Genomic DNA, 21,237 nt, shown 5'->3' on the forward strand with positions numbered 1-21,237 from the left:
CCCTGATCCGAACACTCGCTTCTCACGCCGAGGACCTGGGATCGAATCCCATCCCCCGACATAGTCACTTATGACGTAAAAAGTTATAGTGACGACTTCCTTCGGAAGGGAAGTAAAGCCGTTGGTCCCGAGATGAACTAGCCCAGGGCTAAAAAATCTCGTTAATAAAGTAAAAAAAAACCCTGATCCACTAGATATCCGCAGAATATTTGCACAGCCCTGCTGCAAGAAGTACAAACGCGAAAAAATAACATTTTCGTAGCCCACCATCTTTCCTCATGTTAGGCCCAAATTGATTTACCGCTCTGGCAGCTCGTAACTTTTTATTAGCTGACACAGCACCGGGTGCTGGCAGGCAGGTGTACCTTCAAGAGAGACAGAGAGAGAGAGAGCGTATATGCACCCAGGAATGTAGGTTAGATTTTTACGACCTAGGCAACGCGGTGGGTGTTGCAGATTCCGAGGTTTTTCCACAATTTGACTCATATGTGCGGATTCTGCTAATGTATGTTTCTGAGTGGATAGCGTTATTCATGGCTTCTTTTAAAAACGGTAATTAGTATAGTTTACACTGCTAAGAGGAATTCACTACGAAATCATTTAATGCATTAATATGTATGACCTGGTGAATTACGGTTCGAAATTTCCTGTATACATGAGACAAAATGTGTAAAACGTCAGTAAAACAATTCGAATAATGTATAATATAAAATCCTCTAATGCTTCCAAAACCTGAGAAAATTACTGGTTGAAATCTTCATCTGAACTGCTACAGCAAATGATATGCAATAAGTTGTTAACAAAATGTTAATAAAATCTTTAATTTGTTTCATAATAAATTTCATAACGTTCACACAAAAACCAAAAGCTCTTTGTTAGAAACCTGCAAATAGATATGTTGTCTCGGTGAAAGGTATTCCAATGAATTTATCAGATGAAGTCGTGCTAGAGAAAAAATAGCTTTCAAAATATCTGAATCCACTTATCAACAGAGAATCGAAACTTCGTCTCAAGTCTTCAAACAAATTTTTGTATGCTGTACCACTATTGATTAACTGTTGTAATAATAGGAAGATAGCTCTGCACAGCATTCAAAATAATATTTTAAAAATGATGCTAAGGCTCCCTCCTTTGATTGCAATCTTCTATTACAACGTTAGGTATTTAATATATATGGTTTAGGTTTTGAGACGAAAATATATGTTTAATTTTTTCTTTGCCGTAAGCTATCAGTATGAAGTTGGGCAAAAAACTCATTTTGTGACCAATTCACCTGTTATGTCCAAAACATGATTCAAATCTCATCAACAAAAATCCTCGCCTGCGAGCTTCGGGATCTAATTTGTTCATTAGCATGACTATGGTGAGTCCACACTGAACCAGCTCATTACCGTGGAGCCAAACACCAGGAGACTACAGGAACCTCTGCTTTTGGCACTTGCTGCTCATCTCTGGAGAATTAATCTAGGTATGAACTTTCTGCGAAGCAACACGCAGATCCCGGTGATGCGTCGAGGCTAACATCAAAGCTAATTAACCCACACTCCCACATTCCTACACTGGCACACTAGCACCCATCGGAACACTACCTACTGATCCCAGAGCCCGAAACAGTAAATTAATCACCATTCTAACCGCTCTGTCGTCGCCCGCGTTTATCTCTCACAGACGGTTGGGTGACAAAACGTCGAATGGCGAAACATCGAAAAAAACAGGTAGGATGATTTTCCCTGAAAGATGAATAATTCTCTATGTGCCAGATGTTACTCTTATCATATTCAATCTATCACGATACGAAAATAAATATAAATCTAGTGAAAAAATCGAAATTACTGTTGTCAATTTTCTGCTTTTGACCTTTTGTTTTTTGGTGTTTTGTCTTTCGACATTTTGTCCCTAAACGCTCACAGACGTGGGCATTCGGATCCGAACTCGGAATTCGGAGCGCACGGAAATGGTGGCTTTCCATATTTCTGTTTAGGAGCAGTAATTTTGTGCCTTCCCATTTCCAGAGAATGGAAACCAATGCGATGCGTTATCATCCAAATGACTTCCCTGTTTCGTCGTCTGACCAGCATCTCTTCCTTCGTGCGAGGACGTAAGGACACTACGGTATGTATGTACCGGACAGATTGGTCAGATCGATAACAAATGGTTCTTCATTTGTGGGGGTCGCTTTGGTTACGTGGTCGGATACAAAGGCGGAAGAAGTCATCATTTCCGGGGTATAAGGAAACCAAATGGCAAGCTTGTGGTTCTGGTTTGAATGATACATCGGGTGGGTATGACCTTGGGAGATAAGCTCGACCATTGCAGCTGAAGCTTGAATCAAAGTAAATCTTATCAATAAATGAAGTAATTTAAAGTTAATCGTAACACATGTCTGATTTTATCAATTTGATTGAATTTTGTTATGTGCTTGACTAGATGTAATCCTCTTGCTATGAGTATGATAAGTATTTCTATCGGGTTGGTTTCATATTTTGGCAGTTTTTTTACTCCTAGTATCACCTTTTCCGAGGGCTTCAATAAAATTCCTTATTCACGGGGAAACCAGGAAAATTATTATTCTCAATATAATATGTAATGTAATCTTTTTTTCAAATTAGTTAGACCCAGCATTTCTGATGGATGATGGAGTTTGTGCGTTTTAAATAAATAAAAGTCGTAGACAAAATAAAATCTATCATTATTTACAGAGATAGAGAAAACTGAACCAATAAGGTCAAACATTATATTGACGGATATTGACGGTGACAGCTAAATAGATAGAAGTAGAGTAATGTGTCCAGACGTCAACTTCTGGTTTTAAGTCAGTAATAAAGCGTGAGACGACAATACTTGCGAAATAGAGATAAATTGTATTATAAATGAGGGGTCCAAACGCAAAGGGGTATAAGTGACATTTTGGTCGGTTTCGGGTAAAGTAAACCGAAATATTCTACAGTTTTCAAGCTTTTCAATTGTATTTTAGAGCAATTTCCTGTCCAACAGAAAAACTAACATACATCGTGGCTTGTTTTTCTCGCTCCCATACATTTAGTATGGAATGAAAAAAATGCTGAAAAAAAAACTAAAAGTCAAATTCTCAAAACTATATTTTTGTCACTTACACTCCTTTGCTTCTAACCCCCTCATATAAGAAAATTCACTAAGCTCACTTTCAAAATTATCATTTTGCCTCGAAGTATCCAGTTTTTGTGTTGAACTCAAAAACAACAAGTTAACATGTTTAAATGATTTGATCTTCTGGATCTAAAAATTTTTGGATTACAGGAGCTTTGTCATTAAACAAATTTATAAATTTATATTCTAGATATTTCAACCAAAAAGTGAAGAAGGTATTATAATTAATGTTGTGAAATTTGTTGTATCACTAGAGATTTCTTGGCAGATTTCACAAAACACTCAACAAAGGAGATTGGCGGCCTTTATAACGCAAAGGTTTTATTGTAGTTGCGAGAATGAACTTTTCGTATTAAATACGTTATACAAGCATTACACTACCTTAATTTTCCTAAATAAAAAATTCTGCGTATCTTCATTCCCATGCAGAAGTTTTTAGTCACCCGAACAAAAGTGTTCTGATCATATACCTGTGAATACACGTCCAATTGAAATCCTATTTGGCTCATTCAACAACTGTTTAGAACAACTGTTAAATTTATTTGAATAATTTTCGGTTTTTTCTGCCAACATTTATAAAACCTTCTTTAAACCATGTATGACTTTGGTTATGAAATGACGCATAACTTCGAAGTTATGGTCGATGTGGAGAAAATAAGACATGGTTTTCATTGTAATTTTTGACAAAAATCACGATTTCAAGTAAAAATTTAGTAAACAAAGTTCAAAAAAAAAGATTTTGACACAAAACATACGATCTACGGTTGAGTCATTGCCTTCCGAATGAGTCATAGATAGTTTCAATTGCCATTTCGGGCGTATTGTAGAGCTCCATCTTCGTCGGTCCTGGGCGATACTTCTCCAGTTGGCTCGAACGTTCAGGGTCGCCAGGTCCAGGCTGTACGCAATCCAGCGTATTCGTGGTCTTCACCGAAAGCTTACTGATTTGACTCTTTCAACGTCCACGCTTTATGTCCATAAAGAGCCACCGGAAGAATCAATGTTTTATACAGGGCGAATTTTGTTTCTGTTTGCAAGCTGCGGGACCTAAGCTGGTTACGTAGTCCGTAGGCCCTATTCGCAGCCACAACACGTCTTTTCACTTCGGGAAACGTCCTTGTCACACGTCAGTGTTCCAAGGTAAACAAATTCTTCAACAACTTCAAACACATCCCCATCAAACACTACCTCAGCACCTACACCACCAATCCTGACCCTTTCTCTACCTGCAACCATGTACTTCGTTTTGGTAGAATTAATGGTCAGGCCTATCCTCGCTGTCTCCCTTTTCAGAGGCACGAAGGCCTTTTCCACTGACCTGCGATCGATTCCAATTAGGTCGTTCGCAAAGCCAAGGAGCATATGCGACCTTGTGATAATAGTGCCATTTCTCTGCACGCCCGATCTTCTTATAGCACCATCGAGTGCAATGTTGAACAGTAAATTCGAAAATGTGTCCGAACACTTGATTTCGAACCATCCAGCGTAGCACGTATCAGCCTATTTAGTTCCACCGGAAAACCAGAAAACCGGAAAGTCAGAATCTATGACAAAAGGTCGAAAGATAAAAGATCGAAAGGACAAAAGATCGAAAGACAAAAGATTGAAAGGACAAAAGGTCGAAGGACAAAAGGTATATAATATCTTTTTTCAAGGAAGGAAAAGTTTCCCACCATGCAAATCATTTTCGACCTTTTGTATTTCGACCTTTTGTCCTTTCGATCTTTTGTCCATAAACCGTTCTGCCACAGCTCATTTCTTTTCTTTGAGTCGTATGCCGCCTTGAATATTAATCAATAAACAGATGGTGAGTCTGCAAGTTATACTCCCGGAATTTATCTAGGATTATTCGCAAGCTAAACATCTGGCCCGTTGTCGAACGGCCCTCACGAAAACCAGCTTGGTATTCGCTAACGGAAGACTCCCCGAGCGGTCCCAGACTGTTAAACAGGATGCGCGACAGAATTTTGTACGCCAAATTCAGCATGGTAATTCCTCTGTAATTGGCACACTGCAGTATGTGCCTTTTCTTTTAGATTGGGCGTTTAAGGGGATTCAACCAGCCGGTCAATTCTTCGTCCTCCCATACCTTCAGAAGTACTCGGTGGATCGACTGATAAAGCTGCTCACTTCCGTGCTTGCGAAGCTCGACCAGGATCTCGTCCTTCCCAGCAGCCTTACAGTTCTTCAGCTCGCTGATAGCCTTTTTAACCCGTATAGGCCTGAGTGAAAGCATAAACGCTAAAACCCTCACCCCTCAGCGAATTCTTAATGGATTCAAATGATTTTTTGTCAGTATACAGTTTCTAGAAGTGGACAGAGGAACGCGGAAATATTCCTGTGGTCGGAGTTATTTTGGTGGATCACTGGGTCAGGTAGGGTGAGAAGGATACTGTGCGTTTGTGTCCCTGGAGGTAAGCAAATTTCAAGTCACAGATAATTTCCGGAATCTGGTTACAATGTGGCAACTACATGACGGAATTTTAAGAAAATTGCATCAGTGTAAACCTTTTGAGAAACGATTGAATTGGATAACTATTAGTTTTGCATTTGATTAATCTTACAAATGACCATTTTTGGCTCCCGGGACGCCTCAAACTTACGATAAAGTGGCCAATTTGTATCTGAACATCTGTGCCAAGCTTATGGGCACGCTTTTTAGTGCACAATTATGTTTGATATCTTTTTTTTGAGAATTGAAACGGATTAGAATCCAAGAAATTTATAGCCGGTTCTTCCGGGCATTACGTCCGAATGGCCACATCCGGTATATTTTAAATGGTGCAAAACTATTCATTTATAATCTTGAATATCAGATCTTAATGATTTATGCAAATTAAAATGATTGTCATTGCAAATAAATAAAGGTAACTTGACATGTCCCAAAAAATAGCCCGTTTTTACCTGACTTGACCCAGTAACCCACCGGAAAAACTCCGGCCACAGGAATATTTCCGAGTTCCTCTGGCTACTTCTAGAAACTAGAGATGTGGGTCAGTAATCTTACAAAAAATCATTTCATTTAGAATTCTCTGAGCGGTGAGGGTTTCAGTATTTTCGCTTTCACTCAGGCCTATACGGGTTAACCACTTCTATGGTCGGTGGATCCACAGCTTGATCGTAAATGAATTATCAATCAGATTTTTCACCGCCAGATAAACGTTATCCTGCTGAGCAACTTTTCCGTAGACACATCTCCTCTAGTTTATCTGGATCTAGACATTTAAAACATTTAAAATAATTTGTTGCTAGTGTCAATCATAATCAGATAGCCCTTGATCTGCTGAACTACTTTGAGGAAGACACCAACCCTCTAGCTCATCAGGTTATTCATATATCCGTTGAATGGATGATATATTTTGATACCCCAATCCAATCAGGAATAGCTCTGGAAGCACCTGGACCATATTCTCAATTTCTTCGAGTCATAAACTAGAAGAATTTTTCGGTAAGTTCAGAAAATTTCAACAAAATCCATCGTGAAACACAAATTCAGTGTGTTTTTCAGCATGCAAAAAGTATGTTGATAGGATGAAAGTGTAATAAAAATGTAGAATATGATATCAAATATCATAATTACAAATGGTCGGTGTTTAAACTGCCAGAAATCTGTTCAGACAAACTGGACCAAGTGCTTTTACAAGGTTCCAGAAAAACCAACCCCAAGCATTCAAAATGTAAAAATATTTACATTAGAGCAATTCTCGCTGAAACCAGGCCGCCATCGGCACCCATCGTTAGAATTCCAATTTTATGTCACTGATCGCTAGTTTTCGATAAAACTTAAGGGTGGTCCTTTCTGTTTTCTCAAATTGGTGGACCCCTCGTACGCCAGCTAGCTGAACTGTTTGCGGAAAAGTCCATTTTTTTGATAAATCTTGGGTATTTCTTCACGGTATATGTCTCATATTTCACTTGGAACACATAGCAAACTTAGTGGCATTGTATAGAGAAAGGATATAGCTTTCTTTTAAACTTGAAAAAATTTTGGCGGCCATTTTGAATTCTAATTGTTACTTGTTTCTATAGAACGTCCAAATATCATCTAGTCCGGTCTGTTTGAACACCGACCAAATAGAATTCAAATTATATCAATTTGAGCTTGAAACAAGGCGTATCCGACTGATCCTAATCCGATTTTATCATGATGCTGGACTTCGCTTCGGATTTCCACGTCTAGATGGCACCACTGTATATGAAACTTTAGCGCCATCTATGATTTGGTAAGGCAAGTGATGGGAATCGATCGGAACATAAAATCTAATTTTTTGTAGCAGTCGTTTTGCACCAATTGTATCTTTATAAATAACAAACTTACCTGAAATAGTTTATTTTCTCTCTTTTAACGATGTAAGTGGAGCTAGGCACTGCTAATTACTAGGTTCGATTGCTAGGCCGACCCAATCACACATACATATGAAATCAAAACTCACAATGCTTCCGAAAATACATTACATTACGAATGAATCGTTCTATTTTTACTCGTTATAATCAAGTGACTTCTATCTCATTCATTAGACAAATTCACGTGCAAAGATATTAAATTCGTATCAACTCGCAAACTATACTTCAACTATTTTCCTTCATGTTTGTTTTAGTTTTGATCTCTTCGTTTGACAACAGATCGAAGTATTCAAGATGAGATGACGAAATTGTTCCACAACTTTCTCAGACACACACCCTAATAACTCAAATCTAACCAAAGAGCATCTAATTTTTTGTTAGTAAACTTTTTATCACAGAGAAAAAGAGTAAGCTCAAGCAAATACTTACATAACGAGTATAGAAGTAGTAACTAAACCAAAGCTGGCTGTCCAAACTAGAAATTTCAAGACAAGCAATAGAAAAGGCCTGAAAAACAAAATGTGAACAAATCGCAGAACCAGCAGAAGCTGATTTTAATGTATAAGAGCCTATTGTTATTGAAACATATAATAATTGTTCAAAAATATGCAAGACAATTTTATAAAAATAACATTTTTTCTAAAAAGCCCTCATTTCCATTTCAATTAATCAGGATATTTATTGCAAATGCGGCATTTTCCTTAAAAGGCTTCGTTTCAATATTTGACCGAAACTGAGTTGAACCATCAAAATTTCACTGTTGATTACGAAAAACGTTTCAAATTTACTTAGTATATGCAAGTTTCGCTACGAAGTGGCTGATTTTTGTACAATTTTACATAGCGATTGAATCAATGGCGAATCAAATTTGCCGTCGGGAATTCTATGTTTCGTACTAACCAATTCATAAACAGAAAGACGATTTTGTTACTGTTGCGGAAAGCGTTACGACCGTTGCAGCTGCGGGAGAAATTCTCCGCAGGGATGCTAGCAGGGACGGATCTGACTGTCGAGCTAGGTTCATTGGTATGGGAGAAGAAGATGACAGACGTCATTAATGGAATATTTGGAAAAAGTGAAATGTGATTAAATGCCAGGGAGTTTCTGATTAGAATGAGGCAGTTATTATTGAAATCTACGTCTAAAATAATATAACAGTTCGAAACATGAATTAATGAATATTGTTAGAGATAATAACAACTTACAACTATCTTTGGTGAATTAGCATAAATTTGATCCTAAAACAATTGATTACGAACATAAACAGTGAGTAGAACTTATTTCACAAACATATACTTATGACTAAGACGTAAATTAACGAAAACTAGGTCGACAGACTACACAAGACACTACTGGACGGCTACAAGGACGTTGAGGACGTAGACTGTACACAAGAGAGTCACAGAGTTGTGAGTAATTATAGGGTAAATGTATTGAATTTGAACAACATTATAATTAAATTTAACCTTTAGCTTTAGAGCCTTTTCCCCTACTGAATAAATGGATTTGCTACAAAAATCTGTGACCTGCTCCTTTTGCGTCCTGCGCCGCGCCAACAGTTACAATTGCATGAAAAATAACGATCAATTGCAATATTTACTCAATAGGGCAATATTAGAAACAGAAACGACAATAGATGGCTCTTTTTCAGTGGTAGTAAAAACGAAATCCTGAAGCAAAGAAAGCACCATGGAAGATGAACTAAACACAAAAAGTTATGTATTCACATTATGCTTGATTTTTAATCACTACTTCTCGGATCCTGTCTGCTAGTTGCTAGTAATTTACGTTTTTCATTATTTTCCTTACGTTTTGACAGTTCTCGACTACCATTCTTCCATGCGCTTGAAGTTTGAAAAATTTGAGAATCCAGCGTAGCGCGATCAGTGAGTGGTATGCAAACATCAGTGTCGCCGCTCGGCGGCCAGTGAAAGGAACTGAATGTTCGAAAGGTTTTTGTCTGTACTTTTTGCCGTTGGCGCCATTTTAGAACGATGTAAACACTCGTTACCCTATTTTAGATAAAAAAAATCGCTATCACTGAACATGTTAGCGACATTAAATGTAAGAGAACATTAAGTAATGAGCCCCTTCCATTTTAAACCAAAAGTGCTCAACCACGTAAATCACCCTAATTAGCCGAACGAAAAATTCCGTCTTCGCCGTAATAAAACGTTCTGACCTTTTCGGAGGAAGGATGTACTTTTGCCACGTCGATAAATTTAATCAAGTCCCTCTTGAACTAACTTCGCGCTAACTTTGCTCGGTTTCCCAGTAGAGTGTACACAGCCGAGATTGATCCATCATCACCTTAGAATCCATTCTCCTTCCGATCGAACCAGGGAGCTTACAGATTACAATTTCTCCGAAAGGGGAAACCGTAAACATGGACAAGTTTTAAATCTTCTTTCGACAGCCGCCCGGGTCCGGAAAAGTTTCTGAACCAATCGATTTAAACTTTCGCCAAGACGGTTGTCCACGTGGAAGGTGTAACCATAGGTAAACAGACGTAACACTCGGAACAAATTTATCCTGCCCTACCGTCATCTATGCAGCAAGACTTTCAGATGGCGGTAGTGAGAAACGTCAAACACGAAGAAAAACGATGCGCGCGCCTCTGGTTGTGAAGTTTGAAACATAGCGAATTTGAAATGATATTTCAATGTATGGTCGATGAAAATTTCGTCAGTCTGTTTGTCTCTTCACTTTGACACCCCCTTTTCCACGGTCGTCTTTTCACGAGCTTCCACGTGGCAGCGCGATGACATTATATAGTCACCCGGATGATTTAAATCGAATCAATTCGAATGGACTTCCATCACAGCAACGGAGATGATGTGGGACCACATTTTCCAAGAATGGTTTTTTCAAAGCACGTACTTTGACTTTTATGTCTCAATATTTATGCCTCACTGAGCAGAGCACAATGGTCGGAAAAGAATAAAGTTTGGTCAAAACTTATTGTAACACCTCAAAGGAAGGAAAGCTAATTACAATGTGCCATCCAATGACATTGTCAGTAAAAGTTGTGTATAAAATATAAAGTGATTTTGGAAGTTTTTCGCCAAAAAAAACTCAGAACAGGCAGTCATAGTTAGACAAAACATAGGACAAAACACAAAAACTATATTTACCTACACTGAGGATGACACAATACCCGTTTCGAAACATCGGACAATGAAACACCTCATTTTATCTTAATGAAGACTGTGTTGCCAGAAAATTTAAATTAAACTATACAGTTAATATTTCACAAATAAAAGTCTGAGATATTTTGTTTTATAACAACTTCCATCACGAATCATAAGATTTTTTTTGTTTTTTTTTTAATTATTAAAGACGCTTTAACCACTTTTGGTCATTCGCGTCTGGCTATATTAATTTACAGTTACAACAGTTTGATTATATCTAGCGTCTTAGCAAACTTTACAATTTTTTCCTCTGCATTAATATCGTTTTTCAAAATATCTCTTATGTTACCTGATATATCATGTTTTTTCCGTACTTTATCTAAAGTATTACATTTTAACAATATGTGTTCTATAGTTAACAATTCGTAACATTTTGTACAACGCGGTGCACCTTGATATGGTGTTAGTAGGTAACTGTGTGTTAGTTTACTATGACCTATTCTCATTCTTGTTATGAATCATAAGAATATAATATATAATGATTATTTAAAACAATAGGAAGTATAAAATCTCAAAATTATACCTTGTTTCTTGGGTTTGGTCGCCTTCTTGAATAAAGTCCGACCATTGTGTAAAGGAGGGAAGAGACCTTTAAAGTTCACATGCACATCCCATTTCGATTTTAACATTCCGTTTGATAGCTCAATACATGATGAAGTAAGCAACCACAACATGAAGCTGGAAATGTCTGCGCTGGGAAATTGTCGATTCATCTCCCAGCGATGTTGATGATGGGTTTCGGAATGTGACGACGACGACGACGACGATGTTGTGCATGTTGCTAGGAATATTTCAGCAGCAGAGGTCGATCCCCGGAGGGTTGAGCTGGGTACTACGTAATTCAGTTAAGCCGAAACGATGCGACAGAAGACGAACGCGTAATATCTGCCGAAAGGTCAAGGGCAAGGCAGTAATAGTGAGGTTTAACGAACGGGTGAAAGCAATTTATGCGAAATGTCCTGGGGTTGTTTTTCACCGGTCTATTAGTTGAGTGGAACATGGCAGTATATGGAAGCTTATGTGGATTCATTTGGCATGCTTATGATGTTTCATGGAGTAATTTTTAATTTACTTTGACTAATTGATTTCATTTCTCTCTTCTTGCAGGTACGACAGTCATCAATCCTTTCTGTACTGAAACGAGCACTTAAGTATCAAGCTTTTAAAACCTGACACTCTTCATTAATAATTACTATCAAATTTCAAGAATCACTAATTGATTCCATAACGTAACTCGAAAGATTTTTTCACTTCAAATATCTTAGAGGTTGAAAATATTTTCATCAAATTTAGAACTGAAAGACTCTTTCAATAGCTTTATTTTGAGAGAAGGCATATCTAATGAACAAAATAAAAAAGTTTCATAAACCTCGCCTGTAGATTATTGACACTATGCTGAATTCACTTGCGTGCCTATCGACTAAAAACTAGTCCTCACTTTCAGTGGTTGCCTGGATCCCCCCGGATTCCAATAGATGCGACGTCTTCGGGGGGAGGGGTTGTGCATCTGCCCTTCTATTACGCTCTTAATGTTTTCCCGCTCTGTGCAGTCTGCCAGTGGCTTGCCCTTGCATGTTGGGCAGACTGCCTTTTCATCTTCCTCCGCTTCTCTGTCTCCTTGCGTCGTTCATCCTCTTCTTACGTTCTCGTTTCTTTCTCCTCCTGACTTCCCCCGGCGGCGGAGGTTGTCACCAGTACCGGTTGGGGAGACGTTCCCACCATCAGTGCGTGTACCGACTACCGGCGGCCACCATATTGCTCACCAGATTCCAAAGGTAAGGATCGCTTACCATTCTGTCTAGACAGACGACTGCATTGAAGTCCTGTACAAAAGCAGCCACCGCCGCGCTTCGTTCCATGTTGTACCTCGGGCAATCGAAGACAACATGTTGCGGCGTTTCCTCTATCTCACTAGACACGGATACGGACGGTGTTAGCGCGTAGCCGAACCGATGCAAATACTGTATGAACTGTGTCAAGTGGAAGTTCATTTCGATACGCTCCCTGTCTACCCAGGTCAACACATTCGGGAAGAGTCTGTGGGTTCACCTACCTTTCTCAGAGGCATCCCATTATTGCTGCTATTTGACCAGCGAGCCGATCCTCTCCGCTGTTAACACTCGATGTCTTCTCCCAGGGTAATGCAAATCGGAATCATCCCAGTGATCACACATACTGCTTCGGACGATATTGTTCTGTATGCGTTTGCTACTCTCATTACCCTGAGTCGGAACGTGCTATTGAGCTTGTCCCGATTGCCCTTGGTTTGCCGTGCTGCACCCCAGGCTGGAACTACGAATCTCAGTATCGATGATGATACGCTAGCTAGAAGACGCCTCCTACTGCTTCTCGGACCATGAGCACTCGGCATGATCCTTGTAAGTGCGTTGGTCGCCTTTGCCGCCTTCTCACATGCATAATCGACGCAGTTGTTGAAGTTTAGGCGATCGTCTATCAGCCCAGGTGTATGAGTGAGCGCTGTGATGCTGTGATGGTAATCTCAGCTGACTTGTAGCACTTACGTTATGTGATGGACTATCTTCAGCTTGACTTCATGCATCCAGTTCTCGACTGTACCCATTGTCTCCGCGATAACACTTCCACTACCTCCAGCGTATCGTCAATTACTGGTTAGGACGACGTCAACAGCAAAGTCGACGATCTCGACGCCCATGGGTAACTCCAGTGATAGGACCCCGTCGTACATCTCATTTCGCAGAGTGGGACTCAGTATGGACCCTTGCGGAACTCCCGCCGTTACTCTTAACTCCTTTCGGCTGGCGTTGGTTGCACACACCAACACCCGATTCTCGAAGTAGCTCTGCAGAATCCGGCACAGATGTCAGGATCGTCCGAATTGCGTCTACCGTCGACTCTTCCTTTCGGAATCCGAACTGCGTTTCTGATAGTCTGCTCTCGCTCTCCGTACATTTAGCAACCCTGTTTAGGATGACCCGTTCCAAGAGTTTGACCAGTGTATCCTGCAGCGCCAGCTTATGGATTTTACATATATCTGGGAAGTGACTTTCGTCCGGGAAGCACACGTTTCAACCGGCCATGGCGTCAGCTGCTCGGCAGAGCTCGTTGTAGCACTCAGACTTGCTCAGCGTTATTTCGCGTTTGAAGGCAGCTCTGGCTGCTTGGAATACGACCTTTCGTTCCTCTTTGACTTCTACGTTCCTTGCTCTCTGGTAACGCCTTCTTGCTTCAAGGCGTGGAACGTCGCCCTACCACATCCAAATTCAGGGCATCACTCTCGGTGCGAAGTGCCTCAACGAAGAGATTTTTGTCGAAAGCCTCCGTGTTCCGGTGGCCTGTAGCGTATCGCCTGGTGATCGCTATCAGTGTACTCTTCGCTTATTCTCCAGTGCATGTTCTTGTTAGTGATGGGCTACAAAATGTTAGGTCGATAACCGGCTCCCGTCCGTATTTCCGAAATGTGCTAACGACGCCTTCGTTGCACAATCGTACGTCATGCTGCAGCCTTCAGTAGGTTAATATCTGACACTGGTTACTCTGCTACCGCAATCCACGGCCCATGCATTGGAGTCACCTCCAATCAGCACTGGTTTTCGACCAACTAGCACCGTTTAGTTATATGAATGGTTAAGAGTCTATGTCATTATTAAAAACTTCGAATATACAACTACTGACGCTTGTAGATCCTTTGACCCATATTCCATGGAGTCCTTGGAAGACCAATAACTTTCAATTCACTTATATGAATGTTTAATGTGTGACGTATTCACACATCAAAAGATTAAAAGACTAGATTTATTATTATCAAAAGATTGCTTATTACACCAGTAGCTAGAAGGTATTTATTTCAAGAAGTTTTTGGATGAACTTCTTGAAATAAATACTTGAACGTAACTTGAATGTCAAATCATAAGGAATTTTTGGAAGACCTTAACTTGCACACTTTTTGGCCTGGTTATGGAATCTATGAATCAATAATATGTTTAGTATATACCAAAAAGGACAGTATTTTTAAACAATAAAAGTGAATTTCTTACAGGTAGACTCCAAATGGTAGAACTGATTCAATTTACAAACCAGGGTAGAAGCACCGATTTCGGCCAGCCTAAGAGCAAATGTCTTAAGAAATTATATGGGACGTCTTATTTATACTGCAAATCTGTCAAACGCAAGCTTTCAATCCATATTATGTATGGAAAATTGCGTAACTGAGTTGAAACCATTTTTTCGCTTTGAAAATTTCGTTGGTCAATACAAGCCAGCAGAAACAGCTTGGCCAGACATTGAGCTTCTGTTACTAAATTCATCAATCACATTGATTTCTACATGTGGCCTAATTAGAAGTACCCTGGCAGCTCTATGGCAGTTAAAATTATAAGGAAAATTAATTATTTTTCTTATATTTGAATCGATTTGAACGAGGGAAAGAACGTTGCTCTATCATGTGAATGTTACCTACTGAAAACAAAAGGTATCATGCTGATTGGCTATGCAAAAACGGTGTATAATCCACTATGGCTACGACTGGCGTATGGCCAAAACCGGTGCTTCTACCCTAACTTTCAATCGAGTTCATAAATTGTGGTAACAGTAAATTTGTATTTTACCAAAATTTGTGATAACATTCTTTAGAAATTTATTGAAAATTTCTGCAATATTCCTTATTTTGTAAGGAACACCTGGATAGAATTGATTCAATATAATCCGCATAATCCCTGGCACTACAAATTTTATTGCCTGTCATGAATTACATCGAATTTACCCCTTAAAGAACCTCAAGCATTAAATGTAACTAAACATAAATCTTTTTTGAGTGAAGATCGTTTTAAGGACAAAGGGGAAGGTTCAATAAAGTTATACAGTAATGTCCCGATTTTGTGAGCCCCATGTTGCATTAAATTTTAATATTTTTTTTCGACTGATTTCTAGTTTTATTTTAACTTATAAACTTAGTTTTATGATTTTGTTAATATAAACATTATTTTTATACTTCCATTTTCTATGCACCGTAATCCAAGGTAACATTTATAAGTTTCTTGGAAAATTATTAAGAATTTCAAATTTCAAAAATTCTATCTTTAGATGATTGTATAGACGTGGCCAAAGTCATAATTGACTTTATGCACCCAATATTGCCAGTATAGATGGGCTTAGTCTTATTAAAATAAAAATAAATTTAAGGCTGACAAAATCGGGAAAAGGGGGGGCAACGTGGCGTAGTTGGCTACACGTTCGCTTCATAAGCGGATCGTCATGGGTTTGATTCCCAGCCCCCCAACAAAAAACTCTTCGTCAGTCCGCTTGAAAAACTACACGAGCTCCACCCGTCCAACACTATGGCCGTCTGAAAGTGGATTGACAACTGACCCTCTTCTGAGCGAACATGCTCTAATGTACCTGTATAATATGACAATCGACCAACGGCAAGGAATAATGAACTTCTCTCTGGAAAATCCACAAATAGATTTAATCGATAAAGCAGACAAAAAAGAACCACTGTCTAATTTAAAATCGCTCTGGTGATGCCCAAGCTGGCGAATAAGAGCTCAATAAGTTAAGTAAATGGAGAATAAAAAAAATCGGGAAAAAAGGATGCTAAAATCGGGAGTAGACAAAATTGGGTCAAAAAGGGTGCTAAAATCGGGGTAGATAAAATCGGGGGTGGACAAAATCGGGGACTGACAAAATCGGGTCATTACTGTAAATCGAATTTTCATTAGTATAATTCTAGAGACAGGTTCTCTCGATTAGTGCTTTAATAAATTTGAGGTATGGTGAACCATGACTACAATGTATGGTTCCTTAAAAGGTAATATTTTAATCAAAATTTTATGTTTTTCAAACTCTAAGATTCCGGATGTAAGTCCTCTAGGATGTATGCCGAAGTAACCGACAAAAATTTTGATTCGTTGATCTGATTACAGTAATGTCCCGATTTTGTCAGCCCCATGCTGCATTTAGGGTTGACAAAATCTGGAAAGAGCTAAAATCGGGAAAAAATTCGATTGGTTTTAATAGTTATTTTTACTTAGGGACTTAGTTTTATGATTTCGTTATTAAATAGATTGTTTTTTTCACTTCCATTTTCTATGTACCGTAATCCAAGGTAATATTGAAAAGTTTCTTCGATAATTAGTAAGAATTTCAATTTTCAAAAATTCAAATGATTGTATAGACGTGGCCAAGGCCATTATTGACTTCATGCACCAAACATTGCCAGTATAGACGTGTTCAGCCTAATAAAAATAAATATAAATTTAAGGTTGACAAAATCGGGCAAAAAAGGATGCGAAAATCGGGGGTAGACAAAATCGGGGGCTGACAAAATCAGGTCATGACTGTATTTTTTTTTAATCAAATAATTTCCCCTTAATATTGTTGAAATTGCACTTGCGAATCATACTAAACATCCCGTAAGAGTTGCTAGGATGAACCGTTAGTTGCCTTAATTTAGCTGGATTGCATGAATAAAGAGCTATTCTAAATTGCAGTTTTCAATATTATTCATCTAGATTTAATTTTGCTTTTGAGCTAATGTGGACAAATTTACTTTAATATGAAAGTTCAAGAAAATTATCTGAAATTAAAAAAAATCTTCAAAACAAATTAAAATTGGATTAAAAGTGATAGACAAATTTCAGAAAATCTTTGGGAAATCTATCTAGGGAAAGTGTACCAGTTATGGCCATAGTGGTTCCCTATTTGGCCATATGTGAAATTTCGATGACTTTTACATTTTTTACCTTTTTGAATGTTTTAACATCAAGATATATCCTTTATCTTACTGCTAAAACACACAAAATTTTTCAAAATGTGGAGACATTCAAGTTATCACGTATGGCGAAATAGGGAACCACTATGGCCATAACTGGTACACCTACCCTATATAAATAAAAATGGAGTGGTGTTTGTATGTCACGAAATGGCTTGAGAACGGCTCGACGGATTAGAATGATTTTTCCATAGCTATGTTCCTGAAGTGTTCCGACGTGTTTTTGTATATAAAAAGCAAAGGATATTTAACGGGAAAGTTGAAAAAAAAACAGGAGTGAACGGAACTTCCATTTTGCACGGAGCGTTCCATGGCGTTTTTCAACAGCCTACTTGATGGCAAGACGAAGTTTGCCGTGACCACTAGTCTATCTATATAAATAAAAATGGAGTGGTGTTTGTATGTCACGAAATGGCTTAAGAACGGGACAACCGATTTGCACAATTCTTTCACTGTTGTGTTCTTGAAGGGTTCCGACGTGTTCGTGTGACGAAAAAGTTTAGGGAACTTCTCGGAAAATTTGATAAATCGGGCGAGTTCAAGTATGGGAGGTTCCATGACATTTTTCTACAGCCTACTTGATGGCAAGACTAAGTTTGTCAGGACCATTATTATAAAATATAAATAAAAAACGCTTATATATTCACAAAAATAAAAGAGAGATATAAAACTTATTAAAAAATCTAATCTCCATTTTCATCTCGTATTTCGTCAAAAATTCCAACAACAAAAAACCATCCATGAACTTCAACAACATTTCGTTTTCTGCTCCTACATTGAAACCGCTTTTTCCGGGATCTTGCAAACAATGCTTTCATGAATATTCCATAAGTTTCCTCATTAATTCTCACCCATTCAGAATGCACAGGATATCGGAGATACATTTGAAAGTTCCACAACAACAAAATAAAAAGTTTGCAAAACTTAGATAATTTTCTCAGAAATTGACAAAAAAATGCAAATCATGAGAAAAGTATTTAAAACACTAAGCCTAAATGTTTTTATTTTGCAATTTTTTAAGTAGTGGATAAATACCACTTAAAAATATTACAAAAATTACTAGAAATTTTGTTGTAACATCTAGCGGATTTTTTTGAAAGATTTTTGTAAGTATGTTCAACTAAACCGGCAAAGATGGTTTTTTCTTCTAAAGTATAGCAAAAATGACAGATCACATGACATTATGTCTGTTAGTGTCATAACTCGAACATTTTTTGGTGGATTTGCTGTTTTAAATGAAAAATTCCTGAAGAAAAACTGCTTGAAATCCATGTTGGACTTTACTGAAATATTGGTATGGAAACTTTTCGAGATTTCGGGATGATTTTTACCAAAATTTATAGAATCTTTCATGAACAAAAAGCTTTGAGGATTGTTCGGCAGTCTCTCAGAAAAAAAAACACACAGAACATACCTATTGCGAGTGAAACCAGACTTCTGTTATTTTTTTCGTTAATGCTATGAAATTCTAGAAGAAATTTTAAAGAGAAATATGTAAAGATTTGTTTTGAGGGAAACTTCCGGCAGTTATTTTTGGATATCAAATCGAAGTTTAAGTTGTTATTGAACTGCTTTCAGAAAATAAAATCTTATTAGATTGTTGAAAATGTAAGAACATTTTTTTTTAACTTGTGAAAACATTTGGCATCCCTGCTGCCGAGTCACATCTGCCGTTCCATTCTGCACAAATCAAGGGCTCTTTGAGGTGCATTCATAACTGCATCGAACAGGCTCAATCTTCTCCTGCTTCCAATAACATCCGTCAAACCCTTATCTGTCAAGTGCATTGCTTCGTGAACCGCAGAGATCCTTATTCCCGTCATTCCACTTGGGCTCCCAACTTGCGGTGATGATGCTTGCGGTTTTCACTGATAACGACGACGACCACGACTATGTGAGTCATTCACATTTCTCCGGTGCCATTGGCCGCTCCACTTGCAGCTGATTTGCACTGACAGTGGCAATGATTTGCAGCGATGTGCAGTGTTGGGAACGAAACTTTTCCCCCAAGGATTACCAACCGACGACGACACCTGTGTGGGGGCTTTAGTTTCCAACCTGCGAAGATAACGAGGTTATTGTTTCGATGCAAGGTTATAAATGCAGTTGAACCATTATGAGCGTGTTTGCTATCAAACAAGATAAGATTGCGCTGTTTTCGGTTTCCAGAAGTTTTGTTCGTCGTTGAAATCGTTTACTTAACCTTATTTTATTTGCGATTTTAGAGACAATCATGTTTTCACTTGAGCGTAGCTAAACCCAAATTAAAATAATCAATTATTTCATGAACTTGGTGTACAAGTTGATCTAACTGAACCTAAGTATATAAGGCACTTATCATGATAATAGAAAATTTCAACGGTTTTTTCTGAAAAATTGTTCATAATTTAATTTGATATATAATACACTGTTTCAACATTCAATATTCTATTTATTTCATAAGTTTTCTGTATCTTAATTTAGGAGGTTTTCAACCACACGTTCACTCACCTCTCCATACCTGCAAGCATGAAGAAAAATTATCCACTCTTTTTGCAATTTACATAAAAATGCCATTTATAGTTTATATAATGCTACAAAACAGAATAATAAATAGTTTGATAAATTTATCAGGGAAGTAAGCCCTCGTAACCTGTTTGCGTAATCAGTTCCCCGCCATATAAACGTCTCAAATTCTATAATTACCATTTCGTTATCATCATCGTGTTAAATGATGCTCTCATAAAAACACGTCCAGACACGCTCACTCGCTTCTTCAAACATCAAACGGCGCGTCCCTATCACTTTACCCCACCGTCATCATCGTGGATCAGCCAATGACCCAAAACGAAACAAAGAACAAACGCTGATTTCATTCCTAAGGAAAAACACCAACTCACTTACCGGTCTTCGTCCGTCTTCTATCCAACCGCCGACGATTTGCAGTAAATGACACTTCTGCAACGGTTCTCCTTATCAATAACAACAACAACAACACTGACAACCAACAAACGCCAAACGAGCGGACCAGGTCAACGTCCTCCCGAACCGTTGGTTTAGGGTAAGGGTATGCGATATGCTTTTTTCATGTCGATACGAAACGATACACTTAATTTGTAACACTGATATTTAATAACGAAACGGAACGAAACTTGTTTCCCTGAAAAATTCCTTCTCTGGAGAAATTACTAGCGGAATTCTATGAGTAAATACTGGACGAATTTTTCGTGGGAATCATTGGAGGAATTTCTGGAGAAAGTTCATGGAGATATGTCTGAAGATATTCCCGAAGAATTTTGTAGGGAAATCACTGAGGAATTCATGAAGAAATACCCGGTCATTTGTTCTGAAGAAGATCTCAGAAGAAGTTCTGTAGGAATCATCAGAAATATTTCTGGAGAAATGACCACCACCAAGGATTCGTGAAAATCTTTAAGAAATCTCTGAAATAATCAGTAAGAGGACCATAGGAGTTTCTGGAGAAACTCTAATAAAAAAAACGAAAAACTTCTTTAGGATTTTCTGAACAAATTTTCTGAGGATCTTTGGAGATTTCCGGCCAATTTCCAGCGGAACTTTTTATAGAAATTGAGGAGTAATTTAAGATTATTACCCGAATAAAATACTGACGGATTTCCTTAGAAATTTTCGGAGCATTTCTTGAATACATTTTCTGAGATGTTTCCATTGGATTCCTTCGGAGAATTCCAGAATAGATTTATAGGAATATTTTGGAAGAATCTTTGGAAAAAAATCTCGGTATATTCCGGAGCCTAGGAATTTCTTGAATAAATTATTCAAAAAAAAAATCGGATTCTCAGTGGGATTATCAGAAGCGATTTCTCG

General features: G+C 38.2%; 1 protein-coding gene and 1 long non-coding RNA gene across 4 annotated transcripts in view; one reads left to right on the top strand and one right to left on the bottom strand.

The window, feature by feature from the left end:
* LOC5566222 (LON peptidase N-terminal domain and RING finger protein 2) overlaps positions 1 to 21,237 on the top strand; it is a 246,215-nt gene that overhangs the window by 176,431 nt on the left and 48,547 nt on the right. The gene's annotated exons all lie outside the window — the stretch shown is intronic.
* Positions 19,417 to 20,608, bottom strand: LOC110675638. Its single transcript, XR_002499670.1, has 2 exons — positions 20,296 to 20,608; positions 19,417 to 19,470 (listed from the first exon to the last, which is right to left on the bottom strand). It is a non-coding gene; the product is annotated as an uncharacterized LOC110675638 (long non-coding RNA).

This window comes from Aedes aegypti, chromosome 2 (genome assembly GCF_002204515.2).
Source record: "Aedes aegypti strain LVP_AGWG chromosome 2, AaegL5.0 Primary Assembly, whole genome shotgun sequence".
NCBI classification, from domain to species: Eukaryota; Metazoa; Arthropoda; class Insecta; order Diptera; family Culicidae; genus Aedes; species Aedes aegypti.